A 16,270-nucleotide genomic window follows, 5' to 3' on the forward strand; every position below is an offset into this window, starting at 1 on the left:
TTTTGCAACCTCTGTCAGCTGCCTGTAGAATTCCTCATCCGTCTCCTCATCCTGGTTCGGCGGTCTATAGCAGACCCCGACCAGGATACTAGCCTTGTTGTCCCTGCCGATCCTAACCCAAAGGGACTCAACCTTGTCATTCCCAGCCTCAAATTCTACAACCTCGAAAGATACTCTAATATAGAGAGCTACACCACCACCCCTTCTGTGCTGCCTGTCCCTTCTGAAGAGCTTATAGCCAGGCATTGCAGCACTCCAGTCATGAGACTGGTCCCACCACGTCTCTGTGATGGCAACCAAGTCGTAGCTTGCCTGCTGCACGATGGCTTCCAGATCCTCCTATTTGTTACTGTGGTGGTTTTACCGTGCTGGGCAGCTAAACCCCACAACCGCTCTCTCACTCCCCCTCCTTTAGATAAGGAGGGGGAGAAGTAAAGCAAAGAACAACTCACGGGTTGAGATAAGGATAATTTAATTAAAGGGAAATAATTATAATAATTAAATAAAGACTACCATGAACTAAACAATTTAACTAAGGGGAAATAAAAGGGAAAGGGGAAAAAGGGAGGAAAACAAACAAACAAAATAAATGAAAGCTATATGGAAGTACAGAGGAAAGAAATTACTCTCTACTTCCTACAAATGAGCGATGATTGACCACGTCTTTGAAGCAAGGCCTCAACGCACGCAGCCGGTGTTCGAGAGGAGGACCGACGTCTTCTCAACGAGAGCCCACCCCTCCCCTCTTCTTCCTGTTTCCACCTTTTATTGCTGAGTGTGACACCACATGGTATGGAATATCCCTTTGATTGGTTTAGGTCAGCTGCCCTAGTGATGTTTCTCTCCTCACTTTTTTGCCCACCCCCTAGGAGGGTTAGAGAAAGGCCCAATGCTGTGCCACTGCTGCTCAGCAGTAGACACAACACTGCTGTGATAACACTGCTGTTCCAGCTACAAGTACAGAGTATGGCACTGTATGGGCTGCTGCCGGGAAAGTTAACATTCCAGCCAGACCCAGTACAGTTACCCATGCTGTGTGCATTGGTGTAGATGCACTTTGGCTGGGCCATTGCCTTATCCTCTGGCCTTGCCATTGCTTCCCCTGGCACAGCCCCAACAATCCTTGCTTCAGCCCCATCCCCCTTCCTACCTAGTTTAAAGCCCTCTCAATGAGCCCTGCCAGCTCCTGGCCCAGGATCCTTTTTCCCCTAAAAGATAGGGACCCGTCTGCGGCCATCAGGCCAGGTGCTGAGTAAAGTGCCCCATGATCAAAAAACCCAAGATTTCTGCGTTGGCACCAGCCCCAGAGCCACGTGTTTAACAGGTGGGCTTTCCGTGTCCTCTCTGTACCCCTCCCTGCCACCGTAGGGATGGATGAAAACACCACCTGCACTCCCGCTCCATCCACTAACCGACCCAGCCCCCTAAAGTCTCGTTTGATAGCCTTCAGGCTTCTCTCTTCAATGTTGTCACTGCGCGCCTGGACTATCAAAAGAGGATAATAATCAGAGGGGTGTACCAGGTTGGGAAGCTTCCTGGCAACGTCCCTGACCCTGGCCCCAGGGAGGCAGCAGACTTCCTTACGGGTAGGGTCAGGCCGTCAAATAGGGCCCTCTGTTCCCCTGAGAAGAGAGTCTCCCACAACAATAACCCTTCTTTCATTCTTGGTGGAGGCAGTCCTGAGGCGTGGAGTCGACCTCTTCGCCCTAGGCATCCTCCTGGGAACACTTGCTACCTCTTCCTCGGCTACTGGTCTGTCGAGCTCCAGGGCCTCAAACCTGTTGTGTAAGGGCACCTGGGAAGACGGGGCCGGAAGGGGAGGGCATCGCCTGCGATGTCAAGCAGGGACCTGTTTCCATTCCTCCTCAACTCCCAGATTCCCTCCCTCTGCCCGACAGCTACAGGGCAGGGGGTCCACCCCCATTTGAGGAGTCTCACCTCGGTACCTCCCCTTGAGGCCCTGCAGAGAGTTACGCCACAAGTCTATCTCTCGCTCACACTCCCTGATGGCCCTCAACCTCTCCACCTCCTCCTTGAGCTCCGCCACCATGCGGACCAGGTCATCCACCTGCTCGCACCTCACGCACGCAGTTTCTCTGCTTCCCGCCGATGGCAGCAACAGGCTCAGACACTCCCTGCATCCGGTGGCCTGAACTGCAGCATTTTTTAACGGGTAGTCGGTCTGGGTGTGTACCGACTTCCTGGAGAGCGCACTGTGCCTGGTGGAGACCATTATCACCTAGCTAACGGCTGTCGTTACAGGAGGTGTTCGTGTGGGCAGGGGGAGCGCTCTGCCCTGCCTGCGCGAACTGTTTATTAAAAAAAAAAAAAAAAAAAAAAACAAAACACAAACAAACAAAAACAAACAAACAAAAAGACCACAAGAAACCCAACAACAACAAAATGAGTATACATCCAATGTACAGAACGAAAAGTTATCTCACACTATGGTGCTTCATCTTAACATAGACAATTTCTCTCTTCACTAAATAGAATAGTTTGCTCGAGAGTCTCTGCAAGGTTTAATTACCCACAGCAAATAGTTCTGATTTCTACATATATATATATGTTCTATTTTATTTTCATAGCAGCCATACATTTATTATTATTTTTTTTTATGACAGCCTGCTATTATTTGTTCTGTTATGTACTGTAACCAAACAATTACTAAGAAAGCCATTTTTGGTGATATGACTGATGGCAACAGCATTTCAGGAATAATAAATATGAACTTTCTAATTTAATAAATATCCAGTTTTACCACATTTATCTTCTCTAAAATTTAACTGCATGTATACAAGGTGACCAACACTTAAGGTATTTCAGTAAACCAAAACCACCTTGTGTTACAGATACACACATTTTTTTCTTAGTTTCCTAAGCATTTTATATATAAGGTTGTGTTGAACCTACTCACACAAGCAAGCTAACTGAAATCAATGGTATTATTCATTTGCATGATGAGTACAAATACATAAAAATGCTCTGTTAGAGAAAAAAAACTGATACATTTTAAGGTAATTCTGAAGTTCTTTCTGAGCTCTAGACATCAAATCCCATGCAAAATCACAAACTGAGTTTAAAAAACGTTGGGCACCAACATAGAAGCCAAGTAGAATTAGATTCAGTCCTCAATGAAAAGTTTTAATAGCATAACAGCTTCCTTTTTTGTTTGTTTGTTTGCTTTGGATTTTGCCTCCAAAATGCACAGAGCTGGAGCCCTTGAGGCAAAACTTTTCTCATGAAATTATATATACCTTGGAAAGCATAAATGCAATAGAGGATTTAAGCAGCAATGCTTTTATTGTGGGCAACGTGCTAAATCTAATCAGTTTGCTTCCTCTACTTGTCTGACTTTTTAAGAAATAATAGCTACTTAGGGTAGCAAGTGGCCCAGGTGATAGTATCTAAGCTTTTGTTTCTTAAAACAAACAAAAAATATTTTAAAAGAGACAAAAACAATCAGAAATATTATTTCCCATTAAATATTTTCTATTAAAAATACTAAAATGAGATCCATCAGCAAATAATAAATATATCTGATTTGAATCAATAAAGTGTACGTGTAATTCACTTTTTGTGTTGAGAAATATAGATATTAGGAACACAGACTGGGATATTCTCAGGAAAAAAAAAATCTCACTAAGGATTTGCAGTGGCATAATCTACAAGCATACTCAATTTTGGAAAAGCAATTATTGGTGTCAGTATATGTGGTGTAAATGCCTGAAGTAACTAGGAAAATAAAACTAACATTCACATTTTTAAGGAAAAGGTACAGCATTGAAGAGGCTTTCAGGGTAGGGCATAACTGCTTTATCTGAGCGTTCCCTAGGCTCCCAGCCTTAGATGCTATCGCGCTGGGGAAACTTGGTGTGCTAGCCCTAAGGAACAGCACGGAGCATAGAGTGGAGTGGAGACACCACGGCTAGGCTCTGTAATCAGATGGGACCTCGATTGTTCTTGTGCACAAAGCTGCACTTTTTGCCACCCTAAGCCAAAGACCTGTCATGTTTTGACAAATGCTGTACCCTAGTGTACATTTTGCTCATTATAATATCATTATAACACCAAAACACACCTCCATCCCAAAAGCTACCCGCCTCCAAGGTGCGACCACCCCTCACTGAGCATGCGCTCTGAATTCCTCGGAGCCTATTACTTTAAACGGAGACGGGAAAACTTTACACCAATCATAACTAAGATATGCTTGACTAGAGCCACTCAAGCTCCACCTAAAAGATAGAAAATAATATAAATTGGCCCAAGAGAAAGGGGATGTTAGGGAAGATACCACCGTCAGGGGAGATACCATCCCGAGGACAACATCCTTAGGACCTCCTGACTCCTGGGATCAGTCGACGGGCTGAGCCTCTCTTCCCCCCCCATTGGGACGCCTTTGGGTGAGATCTGAATACTTGCTTATAAATCTCTATAGAGTCTCTGATCCTTTTTAATGCGTTTATTTCTAGGCTGCACACCTGTGACACCTGTAAACACCTGTAACATCTGTAACACCTGCAACACCTATAACCTCTGTAACATCTGTAACATCTATAAACATCTATAACACCTGTAACATCTGTAACACCTACAACACCTATAACACCTGTGTATTTTATGCATACTAACTTGCTTTTGCAGACAGTCACTATCGCCGGCAATCCAAAAGAACCTGATTATCTGTTGCTGTAATAAACCATACTTGATTGCATTGTGATAACTCTCATTGAGTGCAACGAGGGTGAGGGTGGTTATCCGTGATAGTTCAGTGTTCTGAATCTAACCAGACCCCCAGGCGGTTAATGCATTTTTGGTGAATGTCTGAATGGACCCCCAGGCCGTTAATGCGTTGATGGTGAATGTCTGACTGGACCCCCAGACGGTTAATGTGTTTTTGGTGAATGTCCGACTGGTTCAGTACCCTGAATCTGACCGGGCCCGTAATGGTTAATCAGCTACACCCCTTAACGCGACAGTATAATTCACAGTATTGTAAGTGGTTTGACTAATCATTTATTTACACTAGAACAGCTTCCAGCTCTATACTCTACATCTGCTTCCAGAACGTGATGCAGTGCCAACTGAAGTTTAAGAGAAGATCCAAATTGATTTAGATGAGTTTTGTATCAAGAGTTAATCTTCCATTTCAGCAGAGAAATATAACTGCACATGGAATCTTTCACATCTTCATCTAGGAAGCCACTTCACCAATATCATGCATATCAAGCAATTTATCACAGAATCACATACCTCCCTCTCTTGTCCTCCCTGCATACATATTTATAGTTAAAGAAATAGACATCTATGAATAAAACCAAGTGGAGTCAAACACATTATATAACTCCTGTTTATACTAATGCCCACTACACTATTAAGGTGAAAAAGTTCATTAAATTGAGATCAGATTATACTGGAACACAGCCATGTGCTTCTGCCTTCAAAACACAAAGAAATGAAGTATTCCAGAGTTTTAAATTCTTCCATCAATTGCTTCTGTTTCAGAGTAAATCTCCTTTGAATGTCCTGTTTGATGTCAAAAAGACTGGAACCAGCAAACCACAGATAAATTAATATTTTCATTCATCTGGATAGTACTGCTTCTACTCAATGTTATATCCATAAATACAGAGAGAATTCTGAAATACCTTATTTTTACTAGCTACTTACAATTGGCATTGGCTCAACTAAACTCAGAATTAGACCCAGTGACTCAATAAATCCCTGAAAGTTTAGACAAAAGGTTTTTTGATATGACCAAGAATGCTAGCTCAATTACCTTCAAGAAGTAGGCTTCCTCAGCTGAAATTCATGAACAACACTGAGAAGAAGAAGAGTTTCAGAGCTGGTTTTCCTGTGCACTGTGCAGAATTTAATTCATTTGGCAAATTTCAGTTTAGAAATTACCTTTTATTTGATCAATGGAAAAAAATAATAATGATTAAAAAACAAAACAAAACAAAACAAAACACAAACGATATTAGTAGAAGTTTTTTCTTCTCTGCTATGTTTCTGAAATCTTTATTTCTGAATAACCCTTCTCCTTTGCATGCTTCCTTCTCTCCCTAGGCACAAACTGTATAGAGATGTGAGGACCTTCCTTAACCTGACACTACGCAAGGGAAAAGATCCTGTGCCCCTCACAGTACTCTGATTGCAGAGTGATCACATATGCTCTGTAATGTTTTAGAGCATTAACTTACTAACGTAGTAAGTTCATACATATCATAACAATGTGCATCGCTAGTTTACATTGATAGATGAAAATAACTAGTACATTGAAAGCTTGCTAGAAATCCACAATTAGCATTCAGAACCAGTTAGGAAAGTAACTGATCAACAGCCTTGTAGTGAAGTAGAAAGGGGGGCTAGGGCTGTTCGTTCAGCCTAATGCACGTGACAGAGCTGGACATTATTTAGTATCTGCTAGAGCCTGGCTGCCCAAAATGATAAGCCAGCTCTAGACAGATGATTTACTGCTCCTGTTGCAGCTGTAAGCATCAATTAAAGAAACATAGTATGCAAAAATTTAAAATCAGAAGGATGTCATGGCTCTAGTACTAGCAAAAGTACCATTGCTCTTATTCCAGTGGACCACTGCCTTTAAGAGAATTAAACATTGACAACTTTGTTTCCTCCCCATTTAAGATGACTGAATTCAGATTATATTACAAGCTCCTCTACCTCCAACTCCCTGTGCAGTATAACTCTCAACCAAAAATAAATCTTGAAATCCTAATTGATTATACAGGACAATTGCAACTTTCATTTTCAGTTAGGAGTTGAAGTGGCAGACTGGGCAATGCTGATGAATACTAAACAGGCTGCGACTGACTTTTCATAACTATCATGCCAACCCTATAACATGTTCAACTATGTAAAAAGTAGAAAATAAATGCATTTTAAATTAAATGCTGATGAGCACATACACTATGAGTAAAGAGTTAACCTTTTTTTTTTTTTCTTTAAGATTTAGCCCTTTAAATGATAGTTTCATTTGCGTTTTTTATTTTATTGATTACAACATTTCTTCAAGAAAAAAAGTATTTAATATGGTTTTAGACATACTTTCCTGGTAGCTAATTGTAAAATGCCCAGGTGAGCCTTCTTAAAACCTCATTAATAACTAAAATATAGTTCTTCAACAGATGTCTTGTGAATGACTCCTACATGAGAACACCAAGAATTTTACTCTTTCTCTGACAATATTTCAGTGCAGTAAATCTATGCTTGCAATACATTTAGGAGTCTATAAGAAAAAGCTTATCAGCTACTCAGATCACCTGACTAGCAGTGAGCCACTTGTAACAACTTTAAGATAGTTCAGCATAATAGATTCTACTCATCTTGCAATGAAAAGGTGAAATGTCAGATCAGATAAATGCAGCTAACGTGCTAGTAACATCTTTATATTTGCATTCAATGACAAATTTTCTCATTTTGAATTCTTTTTCTCCGAGTGGAAGAATAGGTTGAAATTTTCTCAAAAAATAAAAATCCAAGCAACTTTTTTTTTTTTTTTTTTTTTTTTTTCAGGAAATAGAAAAATGACCTTGATACACTTTATTTGGAAAGCTGGAAGAACTTTTTCCCCCCTCCAGTTATACAATGGAATGGTCAAACTGACAATGACAAATAGTCATCTAATTCATCAGTGCTTCATGAAAAAAAATAAAATACTGAAATAACCATGATCTCTGAAAACAGTTTGTTTTCATCCAGTTAGCAGACTCTCACAGAAAACCTCTCTAGTGTGAAAACCTCCTCAGGGAATGTTTTTTGTCAAGTATAGTCAGAAATAACAAGAACCAGCTGAAAGAAGCTCAAAGTCCATTTTGAAACTAACAAATATCCTCATCTGAAATCTTGGTTAGAATATCTAGGGCCAAATATACCCTTAAAGAGACTGTGCTTTCCTATGGAAATGTTTAACTGTATGGGTGAAATGAAGACATGAATAAAAGGAAAAGTAGACTGCAGGGATGAATACAGACTACTCTAGCTGACTGTAGTCACAGCTGAAAGAAAGAATGTGGGATTCCACTCCCCAAACTCACAGAAGGTGACAGGAGAATGCACTAGGATTTCACTTTGTCAAAACTATTACTCTGGATAAAAAAAATAAAAACTATATTGTTTTTAAAACAAATACAACTAAAATAAAACTTTGATTTTTTTTTTTTTTTTTTTTTTTTTTTTAATTTTGGGACAGCTCAAGGATAAAGCTCCATTCCCTAAATCAGCCAGGTTTCCCTTTCATGTGTAGAGTATGTAAGAGGAAGCTCCTTGGACCTTGTTCCTGATGCTATCTGCATATAGCACAGCCAAGGGACAGTGGAGCTTGACTCTTTTTTGTAGTCAAGTAACACACGGAAATGGCAGCTGAGTTTAAAACTAGGAACTCACACAAGTCTCTGGAAAGGCTTACACTTATCATGAGAAAGTCCAGTCTTAATCAGTTAAATACTGCTCGGGTAGAAATTTAAAAACTGCTGTGACACTGACCTTAACTAGTAGGGCACAGAAAACATCATTCTTTAGACCGGAGTTATCAAGTATGATCCTTCAGGTCCTTCAGTTGCATAATCCAGTCAATTAATTCTGAATTTGTATTTAGTTCTAGTGCCTTCCCCCTGCCCCATGTCATTTTAGACTGCTGAATGGGAAGCAAGTGAAACTTCCTAGGTGTACTTTTTCAAAGCTTACCAAGACTTTACTCTGAATAAGAGAGCACCTTGCCTTCAAGAGCTGCACCTCTAAGGTCTGTGCAGCAAGCTCATGGAGATGGAAGACTGGTATGAAATGTGTTCCCTGAGACATGGGAGCAAACATCTTATTTCATCAGCTTGGTGCTGAAAGGCAACTGAGACAGATTTCATTACCAAAACAAAACCAGAACAAAAGGACGGAACAAAACCAAATATTCATTTTGAAAAATGAACTTCATAGTGAACAGGACTTCATAGTGAACAGGACATTGTAACAATTCTAACATTATCATCTGTGTGCAGGTAAACTTTTATGAACCAAGATAGGGTCAGCAAGGTAATTAAGACCATCATGAAGTGAGAACACCAAAGGCTTACCACTGAAATCAGAGAGATTTCTGATCTCTAAATCTATAATAAGATTTAATAATTTCTGCTATCTCAAAACAGCAAATTAAGTACATTATCTCCATTATCTCCCCCACACACACACTTTTTTTTTTTTTTTTACGTTTGTGATAAATGAATTTAGAAAAGGTATTTTTTTTTTCAGTTCTATCAGTGTGTCAGTGACTCATTCTCTCTCTCTCTCTCTCTCTCTTTTTTTTTTTTTTTTTTTTTTTTTTCCTGGCATTCATGAAGGGTCTCTGGTAAGAACTCCATTTTTTCAATAGGTTTCAATGAAAAAAAAAGAAAGTATGCTGATGACATAATGCTTATAACAGGTTGAGATAGAGAAAACTGTTTACATTCTTTAGAGCTTTATATAGTCAATGTTGCATGAATTGCCTACTTTCGAAACAAAGCAGGAGAAAATGAACAAAGGGTGAATAAGACCTTTGGATGTTTGAAGCATCTCCTGATTAAGCTCAGTTGGAAACATTGCGTACTTGTACGTTCTGTGTGTATGAAATTATCTTTAAAAGAATAATGCCTTCCTTCTGCATCTCCATTCACATCAAAACTATTCTCTATTGAGCTAAGTCTATTATATTTTACCCCGAGCCATGAAATGCTTCTTTAAAGACAGTGGAAATAAAGCGTTTATTTTATGACAGGGAAGGTTAAATTGAAGCACTCTTTTCTCTATTTGACATTTACAAATAACATAAGTCATACAGCAATAAAATAATAATGAAATTATAAATAGGATTGTCTTCATTTGAATTGCAAAGATGTGCTTTTATGCTTTCCTCAGAGCTCAAACATGTTGGTGTATAATGACCTACTGAAAACAACTCCTTAGTGACAGCTGAAATGAAAAGTTCATGGGGCAATATATTGTCCAATAAAAGTTTTACCTTACAGACCATGTCATTTTACAGTAATATGTATAGCTTCAGTTTTACAGGGTCTTTTATGTTTATATCTCAACCTGCTGAAATAGTGTTCATTAATTTGTCTTCATGACCCCTGAGGGATTAAACAACGTGGCCAAATTTAGAGAACAGATAGCAGAGTGAGAAATAAACTGTAAATACTGAAGCTTCAAACCTAACTGTTTTTAAAAACCCACATTTTTCTTCTTTTAATAGTGTCCTAATAAAGAGTGTAATGAAAAATCATTTTGGACAACCTTCATATTGCTTTGATATGAAAAATATGATCAGTGAAGTATCATGATTTGCATCACTTAAACACTATAGAAAATATTTTATAAAAAGATATACGTTTTCACTTCAAATGATAGGTATTCTCCATATTATGAAACAAATCATGTAATTCATGAAAATAACCTTAATTTCTTAGTTTGAAGATAAAAGAAAATATTTAAATATGTGATTTATTTATTTTAGGGAAAAAAAAAATAAAGGTGACAATAGATTCAGAACTCTGGGATAGTATGCTGGACATACTGCCTTCAATTTTAAACACGACTTGAACTTCTCTTGTAAGTTGTACAAATTCACAACTTGCCTGAAACTAGTAAAGCAATTAAGTGTGGTTATTTTTTTCAGCATTTGTATAACTGTCTTCTAAAACAGCATTGATTTCTGTAACTTGTCCATGCCAGAGACTTACACCACATCATTTCCAACAAATATTCTTTATCTCGCTTGTCTAGGTGGAATATTTGAATAGTTTTTCCTCTACCTCACAGTACAAAGAAAGAAACAGAACAATGGAAATTGCTCATCAGTTTCAACATTTAACCACATCCCAGTTACAGTTGATCTGAATCCATGCTTCACTTCCATAGTCTTTCCTGTTTCCACTATGAAAAGGGGGTGTCTCTTAAACTAAGTCACATAGTACATTGCAGTTTTTTTTGACAGTATAATTTGTACTTTCCAATTATTCTTGGCTCTCCTTACACTTAAACTCCACCAGCAAGTACTGTGAGGTTTGACAGGCCCATCCACCTGGTGACCTCATAATCCTAAATTAATTAAAATACTTTAAAAATAATTTAAAATAATAACAAGTTAAAAAAAGCAACCTCCATTACGAGCTGGTGTTTTGTTGTAACAACTGATGGATCTCCGCTTTTGCTGCTAGTAAAATGAAAGAGATGTTTCCCCTATTCCCTGAGGACAGAAAGCTTCCTTATTGTTGAAATGAATGTGAAGGTGCCTACAAAGCTCTCATTCCATCTACAGCTCTGCTCAGTAAACTCTTAGTGCACCCCTGTTCCCTGAATCCTGTATCAATGTTGCAACTGCACTCAAAATCCATTTTCTATTTTTATACTGTTTGGCATGTATGCCCAATATCTTCATCTACCACGTTGCATTTACAAGATGTTAAAACCATGTTGCTTGAGTAGACCAATAGCTTCTGAATAAATTAAGAAGATTCAGTTTACGTGTACAAGCTCTGCTCATCAATAAACAAGCAAACAAGCATCATGTTTTGCCTCTCACATCTGATACATTATTGCTATAGATCTGACTTTCAAATTTGATTCAGATAAGATGTCCAATGTGAGAATAAAGTGATTGGAAAGACTTGAGATTTATGGGCTAAATGTTACTGTCCTTTTGGGAACATTTTCAGCTTTTAATTTCTCCTTACACCATATCAAAGTTTACATATCTCGGTCCCTGAATTTCTTTCTGACATCCTCCACTACACATGGACAACTTCTAGCATTTCTGAAGATGGCTCTGGCACATTTTCCTTCATCATTGATGAAAGTCAATATTTTTTAATCCTTTCAGATTTCAATGTCATATTTCCTCCTACCCAGATATTCCTCCAGACTTTCTAATTACCCGCTCCACACAGGAAATGTCAGACTGCAGCCCTGAGGACATAATGACCCACATATGGAGACATTTGCTGACAAACTTAGGTCAAAGGATAACATAAAATTGTTATTATATATGTGTACACCATAGCTGTATGAGCAGAAGGATAAAATCTGACATGTGGAAAGACAAGAAGGTGTGTCCTGTTCAGCTGCAAGCACAGATGCAGAGCTGTAGTGAAGAGCACTGGCTGGGCCCTGATTCTTTACCATTCCGAGTTAATGTGGAGTGGAAAAGCATAAGAACAAGGAGAGACACTTTTCCCTCCACTAAGGCCAAAACAAATGTCTTTTACATCATGTCTCAGTGAAGAACTTGGACCATTTCTACCACCCTTTCACCTGAGTTTCTCTAATGTATATTTAATGTATATTTTCCTGCTACAGGCTGCACAGAGACTGTTAGCTCTTAGCCTCATTCAAATGAGGCATCCTTCCTTAGGTTAAGAAAGTGTCTGGAAAGAAGAAAATCGAGAAATACAAGCAGAACACAATACCTCAGTAGTTAGAGCACAGGGGTATCTCAGAATGAAGCTGGCAAGCAGACCTGGCAGCCACACTGCTGGATTTCCCTCTCCAGAAGTAACTTTGCAGTGACTCCATGCTTCTTTTCACAGCTACTTGGAATCTGGGAAGCCTACTCTGGATTCACACACAACATTAACACAGATTTGTGCCCCTTTCTACCACACACACCTGCATTAAACTATCTAGTGCAGGGTTTTTAATCAGTTCCACCGAAACAAAACCAAACAAAATAGACTTAATCGTGGCATGAGAAATTGCTTGCTTTCTTTAAATAAAAATCTACCACTGTTCACTGAAATGAAATACTTCAAGCTTTGACTGTACTGAAAAAGGGTATTGATTTTTCGAGCTTTTTCTATTGTGAGATCTCTTGTAAGCAATAGAGACCATTATATCATTCTGTTCTAACAGTCATGATCTTTTGTGGAAGATTTCCAAGCTGCAGGCAACTTTTGAAAACTGTTTGCTTTTAAAGCCATTCAGATTTCTTTTATTTATTTACGTCTCCAATGGTGGCTTTACCCAACAGCTGAATACAGGTATTACACATTTAGTATCCTGAAGCATATGGCAGGAACTGCCATTTTTTCTACCCCACAGAACTCAAGGGACCAAAGGGGCTGTAGGCAAGACTAAGCAAGCAGCACTGGGCTTATGTACCTTATCCCATATGAAGACATGCACCAGAAAGGATATTTAACTAATTTTGTATTCAGTAACAAAATGGAGTGTTTGAAACTCTGCAAAGGCTCTCAATCCTCACGCTCAGTGGTTATCCCTAGTCATATTGAGGAGTAACTTTCAGATTTACTCAGATTATTTGCCAACATAAGATCCTCCAAAACTGTGAATTCTTTTCTCTTGCTCCATGTCTCTTTCAACCTCTATATTGAACTTTTAGTAAATTTTCAGAGACAAATTCTGGAACAGAAATACAAGAGGAGCTCTGACCTACTGAATTTTTGTAGAGTCAGTAAAAGACATTCCCATTTATCTGCAAGTTTAATCTCTACCTTTGTTAGTGCACAAGTGAATATAAAACATAGTATGTTGGCTAGTAATGTTTGATATGAGGATGCAACCTGTCCCAAGCCAGACCAAAAGGCTTACTTGCTTGTATATGTATTAGATCATCCTGAATTACATTTTGTTTTTGCATTCTTATTGCCAGTTTTGTATGTCAATTATGCTGATTAGGTAAAACAGTTCAAAATATTATCTGTCCCATAAAATCTGTCCCATTCTGAAAACAGGAATATACTCATTTTAGCCCAATAACCAGGGAAAAAATAAATAAATAAATAAAAAATAAAGGTTTAAAATTATTTCTCAAAAACTGCTGTAATGGAATATAATTTAAGTTTAGAAAACTGGGATTACTAATTTGACTGCAGGATACATTCTCTGTTATCTTCTTATGTCCAGTGAAGTTATGAGGAGAGGAATGAAGTATTTATGTTACTATTTCTGTAATTAATCCTGCACAAGTTTGCTTTTTATTTGTAAGGCAAACCTAGTTTTATTCTTCTATAGCTCATATATATTATTTTTAGCCATTACTGAGAAGATGTGAAAATGAAAGTCTGTGACCATTCCTTTCTATTCCACACACAATTAAAGGTATTGTAATGATACTCAGAAAATGTCTCATCTGAAGACTACATTTTATCTAAGCATTTCAATGCGGTATTGAAATTAGTATGGGAAAACTGAGTGCTACTTTCCCTGAAATTTTAGATGATAGTGCTTGGAACATAGCTTTGCTAAGAGTGAGGAAATATACCATGCAAAATCAATTTTCTATGTAATCAAAATAGTATCACAAAACAAGAACGTAACCTAAATTCCAAGTGAAAATTATGATGTATTAATATACATTCCCCATAAGCTATGGTCACTTTTTACCACCCTGCTACAGCCATACAAGGCAGATGCATTTGTACTGATAACCTCAACTACCACAGCCCACATCCAAAGGATAATTCAAGTACAATGCACATGCACACAACACAAACAACTTTGGCACTTTGACCACCATCTATCTGGCTGACTTTAACAGCGATTAATTCTAGGTCATCCAATTCCTCTACCATTCCCTTCTGACAGATTTCCAGTATCAGTGCCAGTCCACCATGAAAAACTACATTTCAGATTACAGAATTTGCAAGAAAACTAAATGATTTTTTGTTTTGTTTTGCTCCCACAGTAATTACATTAGAAAATTCCTTGAAATCTAATAGCCTTTTCAATTCAAATAATGTAATGGATGTACCCTCCCATTGTGCTTTTCATCATGGCAATCCATACCCACAGGTAGAGGGTCCAGAAAAGGAAATAAAAGGAAAAACAGTGTTTTTTTTTTTTTTTTGTTTGTTTGTTTTTAATAGAATACTGATCTGAAAGATGGTGGAAATGTACATATAAGCTGTCACTCTAGGATTACTTTTTCTAAAGATGTATAGAAGAAAGAGATCTCCAAACAGAGTTTTCAGTATTGGAAAGCTGTGAATGGAACAGGACTATTCCAGTGACAAACTGGGATAGCCCCACTGCTGCAGTGCAACTCTGCACATTTACTAAGGAGTTGCCATCCATGAAGGAGCTCTTCTCACAGCTGTTGCCCACAGATTTTGCAGAGCCTTGACATGGATGAGGCTAAGCAGGATGAGCACTGTGGCGAAAATTACCTAACCACTGTCAATGTCTGGCATTCCACTCTGCTCCAATCCTAGACATTTCAAATTACTTTTCAAAATGCACAGCAGAAATATTCATCGCTGAGCAATGAAAGAGCACCAAATTTAGAAAATGCCTTAAGCAAACAGCAGGATATCCATGAGTTTTCAGAAACATCCTTTTCCAGTTCTCTGCAACTGTCACCCCAGCAGAACTGCAGAACCTTGCTTCCCAGAAGCTGTTGGATAGGGGAGCAAGACACTGCAGGGGAGTAGGCACAGATTATCCAGGGCCTTCAGTGATTAAAAATGAATGGTTACTTTTATGCACACTCCAACAATTGCACTTGGTGTCCTCACTTGCTCATATGCTTGCATATACACAGCCACTGAGAAACCTGAGGAAAACAGACTTTACCAGAGGAAAGACACTTCCATGCCTATTAAGATAAAGAGTTGCTCAGCCTCTTTCTGTGCTAATCAAATAGCACAGAAAGAACAATTCATCATGATTCTGATATTGATAATTTTATCAGTAACCTGGAATACCAGATGTAATCATTAAACATTTGTATATTTGTATAATTGTATTAAACTGTTCTTAACAAAATGACAACCCAGGTTTCATCTAAGCAATTTCCAGCTGGTCTACACTGAAGACTTCTGAATAACTGCTAAGACTGTGCAAATATCAACTCTTTGCAGTTTGAACTTAAACTTCCTTGTGTATAAGGATATGTTGAGTATTGCATTAAAACTGGTCAGCCTTTTCATTGACCTATTTTCCTCTGATTGTGCACCAAACCTTTTAAATTCTAATATTTTACCCTACAATACAAATATTTTAGTTATTTAATCTGGAATGAGAAATATAATCCCCTAGTATGCTTTAAGCTCACAATAGTTAATAACACTTTTTCCACTGCAGCACTTTGGTAAAATATGTATTGTAAATACAGTTGAAACAATTAAATTTACTTAGCAAACTAAGTTACATAAATTTCCTTCTTAGATTTCTACTGGTACCAAATACAACGTAACTGCATGAGAATAGAAGTGGCTTGTAATTTCTGACAAGTATTTTTACAAGAATCTCTTCTCTCCCTCCA

At 38.3% G+C, this 16,270-nt stretch overlaps 1 long non-coding RNA gene across 1 annotated transcript in view; it reads right to left on the minus strand.

Annotated features, from left to right (window-relative positions):
• The window catches only part of LOC311441775, a 333,528-nt gene extending 328,665 nt beyond the window's left edge, over positions 1-4,863 (minus strand). Inside the window, exon 1 of the long non-coding RNA XR_014696210.1 lies at positions 4,236-4,863. This is a non-coding gene — a long non-coding RNA (uncharacterized lncRNA). The remainder of the gene's footprint in view (positions 1-4,235) is intronic.
• Between the last annotated feature and the right edge of the window lie 11,407 nt (positions 4,864-16,270).

Source organism: Aythya ferina (assembly GCF_964211825.1).
Source record: "Aythya ferina genome assembly, chromosome: 9".
NCBI lineage: Eukaryota > Metazoa > Chordata > Aves > Anseriformes > Anatidae > Aythya > Aythya ferina.